Below are 13,146 nucleotides of genomic sequence, written 5' to 3'. Positions count from 1 at the left end.
CAGATGACAAATGTAATCCTATGGTACAAGTATGAGACTATTGACGATCATAACAACATGTTTTCACACCATAAAAATACCGTCAACATACCTCAAAATAAAAAAAAAAAAAGCATCACATGAGCATATTTTATTCGAATAACAATGTTCCACATATACATGGAGCATTTCTATGTAAGAAGCAAAGTGGAGCTGCCCGACCCCCCCCCCCCCCCCCCCCCTTCCCCCCCTTGTGGGACCACTTGCCCCAATCCGGGTGGTAATGCCCAAATTTAAACAAGATGTAAAGTCATCCACGTTCTAAACCGATGGTTCGAGGTTTTGAGTGTTAATACATGATTCCTTGCGTAATCCACGCAACCACAATCATCCAAAATATGTGTCTATATCTACATCTATATTTGTATCTACTATCTATACCTATATCTACATCTGCATCTATTATGTATATCTAATATACTTAGGGCCGTTTGGACCTTTAGAATTAAATTCATTCTAATAACTACAATTTAGGTATAGATTCATTAAGTTAATATAGTTGTATATGAAATATATTTGTATATTTATTATTAGGCATACAAGGGACATACTTATATGTTGCATTTCTATTGTAGGGAAGTGAGTTGAAGAGTATGCTATAAGTTGGAAAATAGAATTATAGCATAGTGATCTATAGAATCTATTTCCATCTCCCACCCTATGAATTTGAGATAGGCTTATTTGTGAGCTTGGGAATGGTATGGAATGTCAAATTCCAAACCAAATTGCCTAATCTATTATATGGATTTCAATTCCTCCAAAATGAAGGATCCAAACGGCCCCTTAATGTTAAAGTGTGAAGGGATTTTTGTAACTGTATTTTTTATTTTATTATTTCCCAAAATGCTTTCATGCTCTTCGTATCCTGCATGTGATCCGGACTCACAAGCAACAAATCACGTCCAATAATAGCATGGAGTCTGATTCTAAGATGTCGCAACGTGTAAGCACGTTTGCTTACTGCAGTAATGCAACGTACAGCAATGGGCTATGGACTTGAAACCGAGAGAGACTAGTACATTCTGCGGGAGGTCGGACCAACACGAACAGATCAGAGATAGTTGTTCACGGGAAAAAGTCCGCGTTGGCTCCTTCAGCTTTCGTGAAAATCTGTTTTTCCTTCCAGAACTCCAAATCAGCCAAAACAACTCCTTCAACTTTTAAAACCGTTCATCTTACCTTCCTGACCCGGTTATAAGCGGTTTTAAAGACGGTTTTGTCTTTTTTTTATTTTAGCTGAATATTTGAAAATCATAGTAAATCACAGAAAAATCATAAAATAGAAAATCTAACTTTGTTGGACTCTATATGAGTAGATATACACGGTGAACATATAATATGGTATACTTTAGCACAAAGTTTTTGTTATAGCTTTAGATCTATGCTTTTTTGTAATTAAATAAAATAATTCATAGCTGCAGTTTCTATAGTCTAATTATGGTGAAATTTTTATGGTGGGCTAATTATTATATGCTTAAACTGTAGTAAAAATTTCATTCTCATTGGATCATGTATAATTTAGTTATAGATTTTATTTAGGTGTATGCTTGTTAAATATAAATAAATATATAACTAAGCTATAAATGATCCAATGAGTATGAAATTTTTACTATAGTTTAATCATATAATAATTAGTCCACCATAAAAATTTCATCATAATTAGACCATATAAACTGCAGCTATGAATTATTATAATTAATTATAGAAAAGCATAGATCTAAAGCCACAATAAAAACTTTGTACTAAATCATATCATATTATATATTCACCGTGTAGATCTACTCATATGGAGTCCAACAAAATTAGAATTTCTATTTTATGATTTTTCTGTGATTTACTATGATTTTTCAAAGATTCAGTCGAAATAAATAAATAAATAAATAAGAAAAAGACAAAACCGCCTTCAAAACTGCTTATAATAAGGTCAGTGAGGTAAGATGAACGGTTTTATAAGTTGAGGGAGGTGTTTTACCCGGTTTTGAAGTTTAGGGAGGAAAAACGGACTTTCGTAAAAGTCGTGGACTTTTTCCTTGTTCCCGCTGTCCAGGCCCAAATAAAAAGAACTATTTGAAGGGCCCATATCGTGGCCTGGTCCATGGGCTATATTACATAGTACGCCTCTTGTTATTCGCCCGCATGGACAAAATCAAAATCTTTGTCCATTTCGCGCGTTGGGTCGTCACCACGGCCGGGGCGTGGCTTGGAATGAAGTGACATAACAATCGTTTGAATATATCTGTGCGACTATGCCCCAAGCGGCCAAGCCTCCAACCTAATCTCAAATACAAATACTGTCAACTAAAGCTTTAAAGTTATCGAGCTTTACAATTCTAATATAAAGTTTGTCGATCTTCAATTCAAAGCAATTTAAGCCGACAGAATACTTACCGGACTGAATAATTTTAGTTCGAGATGAGAAGAATGGACGGACGTTAGGGCCAGGACCAGATTGGAGTGGCATGAATCAGAGTGGTAGCTGCTGCTGATGGTGCGTGCCACTCCCACTGTCCCAAGCAGCTTCAGCTTCCCTCCTGCATGCTAGTGGCATGCATGGATAGGTAATGCCTGAGTTGGGATATAGTACTAGGGGCGTGTTTGGTAAGGTGTCCCTGCCCCCTAGCCTGGCTTTAACCTGGCTTTTATGGTGCAACTTCTCGTGTTTGTTTCGCTGGACCAAATAACTGTGTTTGTTTGGCTATACGAGTAGATGTGGCAACCTTTGGTAGCCTTACCACCGGCAGTAGCAGCACCACATGGACGAGCAGTTGGTGTCGGCCGCATCTAGGCGCGGTGAGGCAGAGAAGCGGAGTAGTAGCGGCCACCAATCTCCGTGCCGTCAGCTCCTCCAGCACCGCCCAATCCATTTCGGCCGCAGGCCGCAGCAGCCTTTCCCCTTGTCCGCATCAGAGCAGAGCAGCCATGGCAGCTCCGTCGTTCCACCTGCCCCTCCTCGCCTTTATGTTCCTCTCCACCGTCGCCGCCTCCAACTCCTAGCATCTCCACCACCAGCACCACGGCCCGTCCATGATGACGGCCACCACACGCCTCGACACAGCAGCTGGGCCCGGTGCACCAAACAGGGGAGTTACAGCCCACGGGCGTAGCTGGGCTATCGGGCCACCCTCCCAAACAGGCCCTAGCTATTTGTTGTGTGGGCGAAAACTAATCAGAGCATGAGCAACGCTGTACTCCTACTTTGGTAGAGTCAATTTTAGTACTGTCATGAAAGCAGAAGTAGAATTTAAGAGAGATTTGGTGCGTGCAGTGCAGTGATTCACTTTACTTTACTCCGACCAATGCAAAGACGACAAAGCGATTTCGAGTACCACTAGCTAGCAGGATACCATAGCAAAGTAGCGATCTCTGCTCTCTACTCTCTACCAATATATAATGCATCGATGTAAACTTTTCTAAAGCTACCCAACAAATATCTCCAGCAGTGAAGATCTCTCCTAGGTGCGAAAAAAAACTATATCCAAAAACAGAACACCCTTGAAACGAACGTCATTAGATCCCTCTAACTTCTCCTTTGCCTGGCTCACTCAAATCCATCGGCACATGTTGTTTGGATCAAACATAGTCACTTATCCGCCGCGCGCCTCCTCCTCCCTCTCGAGAGATTTAATTTTTTACCATTATAAAGATTGGCACCTCCTCAGATAGCATCTCAACGGTTACCGCTATATTTTCACCAGCAAAGACGGAAAATAGATACAAAAATACAACTTTTGCTCACGTGGCGCGTCAGCCCTCACGCCAGTAGGGATCCAAGTCAGCATACGGGCGTCAAATGTCTCTCCTACCCATGCTCTTTCCTTCTCCACCTCTTTCTCTCTACCCACGCGGCGCGCATTTCGTCGAACACCCTCAGGGCGAGCATTGCCACACCAGCCCGAGCAGCCGATGCACGCCCTTGAGGTCGCCGGCGCTGGCCAGGTACTCCATCAGTCCAGAGAAGGTCTGCATGTCCGGGAGCACGCGCGCGCATTATCTCCTCGAGCTGACGTCGAGCAAGGGGCAGCTGGTGGCCGGTGTCAATGAGGAACACGAGTTGCTCCTGCAGCTAGAGCTCGTCGAGGAGCGGCTCCTCGGCGAAGAAGGGCGACAGTGGCGCACACGACGAGGGCGACGACACCGAGAGCGGCGAGGGCCCCGAAGCCCGCGTCCAGGAGGAGGCCCTGCAGGCGGTCTCAGTGATCGCCGGGTCCGACGCGCATAGGGGGGACTTGGTCGTCAGCTGCGCCATCGCGCCCATGGTCCGTGTCCTCGACGCGGGCGCCGACAGCGAGGCGGCCAAGGAGATGGCGGCACGAGGTGCTCTGCAAGCTCACCGAGAACTCGGACAACGCGTGGGCCGTCGCGGCGTCACGGCGCTGCTCGATCTGTGCACGGACCTATGCTCGACCTGTGCACGGACCGCCCAACTCTGGATCTGCGCCGCCACACCCTTGATCTGCGCTGCCCCGCTCGGATCCGCACCACCGGAGAAGCTTGAGGGAAAGGGAGGAGCTCCTCACCTAGATCCGCGCCACCAAAGGAGGAGACGGAGGAGCTCCTCGCCACGTCGTCAGAGGTGCGCTTGAAGGAGAGGGAGGGAGGATCACCGCCGAGAGGGGAGGACCGTGGAGCTACCTGCTGCTCGAGCGCGAGCGTTGACAAGGGAGGGAGGGAGAGATAGTGCGGAGGGAGGAGAGAGGGCACACCACAGGGAGGGTAGCACCGCCGAGCTACGAGAGAGAGGGAGAGTGGAGGGAAAGAGGCGCGTCGTGCGACGAGGGAGAGAGGGAGCCACGCCGTGCGACAAGAAGGAGAGAGCAGGGGCAGGAGAGACATTTGACGCCCATATGCTGACTTGGATCCCTGCTGGCGCGAGGGCTGACGTGTCACGTGAGCAAAAGTGACATTTTTGTATCTGTTTTCTGTCTTTACTGGTGAAAATATAGCGGTAAGATGCTATCTTATGAGGTGCCAACCTTTATAATGGTAAAAAGTTAAATCTCCCCTCCCTCTCCCCAGTCGCCCACGCCCGCACCCCGTGACCACGGCTCGAAGCTTCGAGCCCTCCAGGTTATTTCACTGTGCACTGCCTAGCCCTCCCCCGCTAGGGTTCCCTGGATCGGCCGTCGGCCCGCCGGTGCAACCCGCGACCGCGCACGGCCCCGCCGGCGCTTCCCGAAGTAGGCCAGGCTGACATCGAAACGTCCCCCACGCCTCCAGCAGCCGTCGCTGACGTCCTCTCTCCGTCCGCGCCTCCACCGCCTGCTTCAGCCCCGCCATCCCCATCGCCGAGCACGCCACCAGGCTGACACCGCAGCACGGCTCAGCCCGCCGCCTAGCCCTGCTCGCCGTGGGGGCGTGCACGGCTCATCCGCCCGTCGCCAGGCCACGCCTTTCATTGGTAAGCTCACCACATGACCCATGCCCACCTTCCTTTTGGTTTTTGCGCCTCTTCCCCGTCTCTCTTCTGCCCGCCTGATGTAGCGGATCAGCGCTCATTATGATTACAGTCCTGATGCTCTCTATTTTGGTGAAGTGCATGCACCATGGCTATAGCCTACAAGGTGTTTGATAGAATGCTTACAAAGCAGACCTAGGGGCAATAATGTGTTCATCAGAGGATAGTGATTGTCTGGTGTAGCCCCTTTACTCTAACCGCATCAAGAGTAGGCCTTCTCATATGCCAGGTCAGATTGCCACCCTCAGCTCCCCCTCCCCACCCCACCCCTTCTTTAATGGTTGATTTGGTCTGTAATGGCTACACAAGATAGCAGATGACTCCTCCATGACCTCAAAATTTGCTAATGAATTTGTTCGTAGATATATGTTTTGAAAAATACTATTAATTTGCCTCAAAATCTGGTCTCAATATTATATTTGTCCACCATGCAGAAAATTTGTTTTGGAATGCAGCTTCACACCATAGTTACTGAAGGAGCAGGCTTGCTGGGTCAAGGTTCATCAGGTCAGATGTTTGTTGTCCATGTCATTGTAGATTGTTTTCCTTTTACCAATGTGAATGTCAAATTATTAGTAGATTCAATAAAAGATGGTAGTCTGATAGAAAATTGGTTACTGTGTATTAACAAAAAAAAATCAGAATGTTGTTCCAATAGTTGTGTAAAACATATATTACTTACACACTTTACTCATGAGGGTGCATCATTCCACATGATTACAGTAGGCAGTATCACCATTACAAGGTCTGAGGGAGTACCAGCACAATCTTAAAGGCAAGTATCAAAAATATTTGTCAGGAAGATGTGAAGCTTATGCATGAGATGGGTTTAGATGCTTACAGATTCTCCATTGCTTGGCCAAGGCTGATTCTAGGTAGGTAAAATTACAGTAGTAAGTTTTCCCTTTTTTACAAAAAAAAATCTAAATCTGAATGTATGTATCTCTACTATAATGGACCAGTCGAAATTATACTAGGTCCCCCCACGAAAACATCCCCCGCTGAGAGCCTCCAACCATTGCGCACCTAGAAAAGTACACATACGAATTCAGCACCATTAAAATCAAGGATTAATCAAACACCTTAACTAAATCCGATGGCCATAATTCGACATGGGATGCCAGGCTTCTCACCCGCATTCTCACCCCTGCACCCTGCTCGCACTTCAACGCGGTGTATGGTACTCCAACCCGCACCCTCCCCCGTGGCGCTGCGACGCCTGCTTCTCCTGTACGCGCCGCGCAGCCACCGATCTGTGTCGCCGCCGTCGCGATGGAGCCAAAGAGCAAGGACAGAAAGCTCTCTCTGCTCGCGGTGGCCGCATCTAGATCTCATGGAGGATGTCGTCTTTGCCCTGCAGCCGCCGATCTGTGCCGCCGCTGTTGCGATGGAGCCGAAGGGCAAGGACAGGAAGCTCTCTCCGCTCGCGGTGGCTGCATCCGGATCTCACGGAGGATGTCATTGTTGCCCCGTAGCCGCCGATCTGTGCCACTGTTGTCGCGATGAAGCCAAAGAGCAAGGACAGGAAGCTCTCTCCGCTCGCGGTGGCTGCATCTGCAGCCTTGATTGGCATGGTGCTCGGCAAAGACGACATTCTCCGTGAGATCCCGTTCCGCCTCGGCTTCACCAGCTGCCTCGTCCGCACCGCGCCGCCGTCTACAAGCGATGGTACCGGATCGCCTCCGATCCGGACTTCCTCCGCAGGTTCCGTGTCCTCCACCCGCCCCGCCTCCTCGGCTTCTACGACAACGAACGCCTGCGCTCCATGCCGCGCCCACATCCCCTAGAGGTCGCTTTCGTGGTCCACCACTGAGAGGCCTTCCCATGGCCTGAGAACCCTGATGATGATGAAGGCGAGGACAACAGCACAAACGACGATGTTGATAAATGATAATGATTTGTTGTGGTCAGTTTTTTATCAAGGTTTGCTGCTCCCCGAGGATGGCGTTGACTGTAACACCTCTGGTGTTTTAACCTAACACTAAAACTTGCCATGTCATCATGAGCATTGCAAAGCATTTATAAAGTAGAAAATTTTGAATGCATTCACTAAATAAGCCTTATTTCATAATGTTATTTCATGTGATGTGTTTCAAAACCCTAAATAAAGATCATGACCACAAGGGTCAAATTTCATGTGATCATGTGAGGCCATGTGTCATTTGACTCAAATAACCCTAATGGGCCGTTTTACTGGTCAAAAATCAAAGTTAAAGTAAAAGGAAGACGAATCAAATTTGAATTCAAATTCAAATTATAAAAGTCCTTTTTGCCCCTTTTGACTAATTCAAAATCCATGTGGAATTTGGGGTTGAGGCAAAAAGCAAAGTTGAAGATTATTTTATAAGGATCAACTTTGGTATTCAAAGTTTTTCAAGTTTACATATAAAATTTGGAGTAATTTTGAAATGGTTTAAATACTCAAATGCACCCCCAAATTCAAATTTCAAAATGGAGGCAGAATTTGAAAATGTTCCTAGAAGCAAAGTTGTAGAGTTTGAAAAATTGAGCAACTTTCATTTTTGGAGATTTTCAACTTCTTTAGAAAAATTAGGAGTAATTTGCAAAATTAACGCAGTGGCAATTCTGTAAATACTTCAAAATTTAAAAAAAGCAGCCGGCGCCACCTCTCTGCTTGCCGCCGGCGCCACGCGGTTGTCGCCGCCGATCAAATTGTGCCACTTCCTCGTGCTTTGACACGCAGCTGGTGCCGTGGCGGGTCCGTGTGTGCGATGTCGACGCCAGGCAACCCCTTCCCGGCTATAAATAGCAGCAGCCGCCGCCGTCGTCCCCGTTTTCCCCTTCTGCTCTGCTCCGCCGCTCGCCGTAGCCACCGTCGAGCAGCCTCCATTGTGCCCAGCTACGCCAACGCGATCGCCTCAGTCTTGCGCTTCTCTACGGCTTGCTCACGTCGCCTGGGTTGGCCGGAATCGCCCGGCGCAACGTCTTCTTCCCTGAGACCGGCCAGAGCTCCGCCACCATCGCCTCGACGTGGCCATGCTGTTCCAGACCGTCTCCGTCTTCACCAACCGCACCGGCGTGATCGTGGTGAGATACTGAACGCTATCCTCACTTTGTTTTAGACTCTACTGCGCTGTTGCCGGGGTTACGCCGTGAGCCGTCGTGCTCGAGCCGCCATGGCCGGCGTGGAGTCTTCTCCGGTGCACCTTCTGGCATTCAAAGGGCGGGGATGAGTTCGTAGGAGTGTGTAGATCATTTGGGTGCGGTCTGCCTCGCCAGAGCGTCACCGTCAGCGCATTTTGGGCCGGCCAGTGATGGCAGCGCCGCTGTGACCTGTATGAGTCACTGACGAGTGGGGTCGGGCTGTCAGTGAGAAGGAAGAAGAAGAACAGTGATGTTTTGTTATTTTCTGATTTTGAATAGTGCTGAATCTTTGGAAATTTGTAGAAAATTAATCATAGCTCCAAAAATTCTGAAATTTTGTGTGTAGCCTCTGTACATGCTCTATTATGGTTCAAAAATTTGAAACTTGAAATTTGAATATATTTTTAATGTTCAAATATTCAGTCCATTAATTAATAAATGCAATTTCCATGATTTTTGTAGGCCACTGTATAATTCCAAAAATTATGAAATTTGTTTTGGTACACTAATTTGTCATGAGGAAGCTTACATAAAATTTTGAGGTCATTTGGAACAAGTTCATTTTGGGCTTATTTCCAAATTAATTCAAAAATAAATAAAAGCAAACCCTAAGTGTTTGATTAGTGTTTGATCTTGTTCTGGTCATGTTTTGTGACCAGTAGGGTTTCAAGATCAGTGTGGTTGGAGAGTTCACTGTAGTGGTCGGAGAGTTCACCATAGTGGTCGGAGAGTTCACGGTAGTGGTCGGAGAGTTCACCATAGTGGTCGGAGAGTTCACCGTAGTGGTCGGAGAGTTCACCGTAGTGGTCGGAGAGTTCACCGTAGTGATCGGAGAGTTTGCCGTAGTGGTCGGAGAGTTCACCGAAGTGGTCGGAGAGCTCGCCGAAGTGGTCTATGCTGGAGTGGTCACATCCGTTACGAATATGGTTTGGTTAGTTTGGCTTGTAACTGTACCATAGAGGAAAGTTGTATTCAAGGTGTTGTTATATTTCATGCACCATGAAAGCATCATGTTTACATTATCATCATGTTGAAGCATATGCTATTATTTCGTGTAGAACCCAAGAGTGAAACAATTCTAGTTGAGCAAGTTCTGGAAGAATCTCCGGTTGTCACGGGATTCGATAATTGTGGTACTGATCCAGAACCTGAGATCGTCAACGAAGGCAAGCCTCGGTTTATGCATTAAACCATTACCTTGTTTACTTTGAAAAGTTTATCCCATATGTTACTTATTGCATTAAGTTGATTAATTCAAATGTTACCTACTTGATGCATTGCCTACCTTGTTAATTGTTTACCATCCTTGAAGATGTTTTCATTTTATAAAGGCGTAGAATGCTTAGTATGCTTATGATAGGTTTTCAAAGTAAAAGTTTCAATACAATCAAAGATGGCATACTGGCCAAAGAAAGAAAGAATGTAGAATGAACTAGAGACTAGTCGGGTGGCTTATCTTGAATGTTGGGTAATGTTGCCGACTATGTCGCTTAAAGGCCACTTATTATGGATCTTCTGAACGAGACACTTTGTAGTACTGGTCACATACTCCGGTAAGCCTACTTCGGCTAATCCGATACTAAGACGAATGCCCACGCACTGGGAGTGGAGAGATGGCGGGAGTAGCGTGTACCCTCGTGGCTAGAATGTGGCCAGATTTGAGGTGTGTTGTACTCTCGGGTGGCGTGGAGACGGCTTTGTATAGGAGGATCCGGTAGCGAGGTTGATATATGCAAGATTAAGTTCTACATATGTTGTGTGATAAGGAATCCCCAGCTGGGACTTGAATTAATTCGAATTGCCGGTGCTCCGTCGATATGGAGACTCGATTCATTACAGAAGCAATGCAGGACTGGTGAATTACTAAAATATGAGAAAAGAATAGAATGAAAAGGAATGGAATATGGGAAATGTATATTTAGTTGAGATAATGAACTAAAAGAACTTAGGGGTAAAACTTGAAAATAGAATAAGAATAGTAAGCTTTTGGCAAAGAACTTTTGAATCTTGCTACATCCTTATCTTGTCCCAACACCTGCATCTTTAAAGTCTTTCACCCCTGTTACGTCGGGTTAGTCTTGTTGAGTACTTTTGTACTCAGTGTTTGTTAACCCTTATTGCAGGTGAGTCGCATGCGCAGGCTTGTTTTGGTCCCTGCTGCATGTCTATGTTTGAAGTCAATGACGATGAGGAGTGATGAATGGCCTTTGGACAAGGCACTAGTTTATATGATAAATAAAGTTAATGTAATATTATCCCGCTACTATGGTTGTATGACACTTATGGTATTGTAAGTTCGAAAACAACTGGTTTATAAACTATGTTATCTTAAGACTTTCGCTATCTTTTACTCTGATGTATATATTTGAATAAACTGTTGTAATCTGCAATGTCTGTGATTGGGATCCTGTTTGAAAAGAGAATTGTGGATGATTCGGGTTTTCCGAGGACACCCGACAGACCTGTTAAGTTGTTGGGAACTCGTGAACGCTATCCGAGGTCTGGTAAAACAACGATAGGTGCACGTGGGCCCGATTCCTTAGGAGGTTCTGCCACAGCCGGCCTCTCGTGCACTTCGGTGACCTTGACGCGTAGTGTTAGGGGAATCAAGGCACACGTTTGTGACTTGCAAGATGGAAACTAGAACCAGGTCCGTAGTTCCAAGCTCGTACTGTGGCCGGGTCTGACGGAAGCGTTAGTGCCATGCCGCAATTTTGGTTTGCTTTCATATGGCAAGGTCTACCGATTTGTATGGCAGATCACGTCCTCGGGATAGATTTAGCTTGTATGAGCTTGTTCTTTATCATGATTCTTTGAGCCGATTTTTTATGTCAAATTGTTAATGAATTGATAGGCATTTGCAGAAGTTTCACATATAACTTGCATCAGTCTGTGGGTTCACATATAACTTTTAAGTTCTATTGCTTTCCTGTTTAGAAAATGAAACACATTTATCTGAAATACTTAAGGTTTGGTGAATGAAAGTTTGATCAGTTTTAAAAATAGCTGAGCAGATAAAAGAATGGAAGCTTGATCGGCTTTGAAATTAGCTGACAAAAGTTGTATTTTTATTTTCACTGAGGTTGCATACATTAATCTATGAATAATTAGATTCTTAATAAGTATATATTTGCTTGAGCTGTTGAGGAAGAATAAGAAACATTTGCTTGTGCCATCGATTCAACGGTTTGCCTATCTCCGTTTGTAGAAAGTGAAAACGACTCTCATTTGGTTAAAGTTAGAGTCAGTTTGTTGAAACTATATATTCTTTTTGGATTTTACCGTCCGTTCCTGATCCCAAATAGATACATATATATTGTCCATTCCTGTCTTTTTGGAATTAGAAGTATATACTTCCCGTAAAATAATATCATTACTTGTTATGCAATTCATGGCCTAGTTTTGTTATCTGAAATATACTCTTTCACTCATTTTCTGGTTAACCAATTAAATGACAGTGATCTTTTAATTGGCCACCGAGAATTTCCAAGGTTTTTCAAGAACAACGTGAAAGCGATCTTGTAGGCAATTTGTGGATTACTAATTATGAGAGAAAAGATACAAGAATTTTGCAAGGTGCTCTCTAAAATAGTTGGAAGGTTCTTGTTGGATATTGCACTGCCTACTTTAATTGTCATTTAATTTCTTCTAGAACCAAATAGCAGCTGATGTTGTATTCTCTTGGGTCAATTCAAGTCCTCCTATACTTTTGTAGATGGATGGTAGGTAACTTCTTGGGATATTATTTTTCTTTAAGCCTGTGTTGATCTTCACAAAGATTTGTCACTTGACTTTTCAAACGTTGTAGGGAGGAAGAAACGATTCACCTCTTCTTAAAGTGTGTTGTGGCAAAACAGATGAGTGCACTAGACATTCAGAAGATCATGTACCAGTTGATTGGTAGTTCTGAGGGCAGCTTCTGAATGTAGAGGAGCTTGGAGACCTGTTGAAGACATTTTGCTGCCAAGACGTGTGCTCTTGCACTACAACAACAACAACAAAGCCTTTAAGTCCCAAACAAGTTGGGGTAGGCTAGAGTTGAAACCCAACAGAAGCAATCAAGGTTCAGGCACGTAAATAGCTGTCTTCCAAGCACTCCTATCTAAGGCTAAGTCTTTGGGTATATTCCATCCTTTCAAGTCTCCTTTTATTGTCTCTACCCAAGTCAACTTCGGTCTTCCTCTGCCTCTCTTCACGTTACTATCCTGACTTAGGATTCCACTACGCACCGGTGCATCTGGAGGTCTCCGTTGCACATGTCCAAACCATCTCAACCAGTGTTGGACAAGCTTTTCTTCAATTGGCGCTACCCCTAATCTCTCACGTATATCATCGTTCCGAACTCGATCCCTTCTTGTATGACCACAAATCCAACGCAACATACGCATTTCCGCGACACTTAGCTGTTGAATATGTCGTCTTTTCGTAGGCCAACATTCTGCATCATACAACATAGCAGGTCTAATCGCCGTCTTATAAAACTTACCTTTTAGCTTCTGTGGTACCCTTTTGTCATATAGGACACCAGACGCTTGCCGCCACTTCAT

The 13,146-nt window shown here is 45.2% G+C and overlaps 1 long non-coding RNA gene across 3 annotated transcripts; it reads left to right on the top strand.

Moving 5' to 3' along the window:
• The first annotated feature begins 5,170 nt into the window (after positions 1 to 5,170).
• On the top strand, positions 5,171 to 12,566 carry LOC136494162 (uncharacterized). 3 transcript variants are annotated; one of them, XR_010768534.1, is made up of 5 exons: positions 5,171 to 5,437; positions 5,573 to 5,723; positions 5,929 to 6,001; positions 6,218 to 6,369; positions 12,408 to 12,566. It is a non-coding gene; the product is annotated as an uncharacterized lncRNA (long non-coding RNA). The 3 variants fall into 3 exon arrangements; XR_010768533.1 differs by having other exon boundaries at positions 12,058 to 12,566; XR_010768532.1 differs by lacking the exon at positions 12,408 to 12,566 and having other exon boundaries at positions 6,218 to 7,230.
• Positions 12,567 to 13,146: the final 580 nt, after the last annotated feature.

The sequence above is a fragment of the Miscanthus floridulus genome, chromosome 11 (genome assembly GCF_019320115.1).
Source record: "Miscanthus floridulus cultivar M001 chromosome 11, ASM1932011v1, whole genome shotgun sequence".
Classification (NCBI taxonomy): Eukaryota; Viridiplantae; Streptophyta; class Magnoliopsida; order Poales; family Poaceae; genus Miscanthus; species Miscanthus floridulus.
This window is presented reverse-complemented; position numbering and strand designations above follow the sequence as displayed.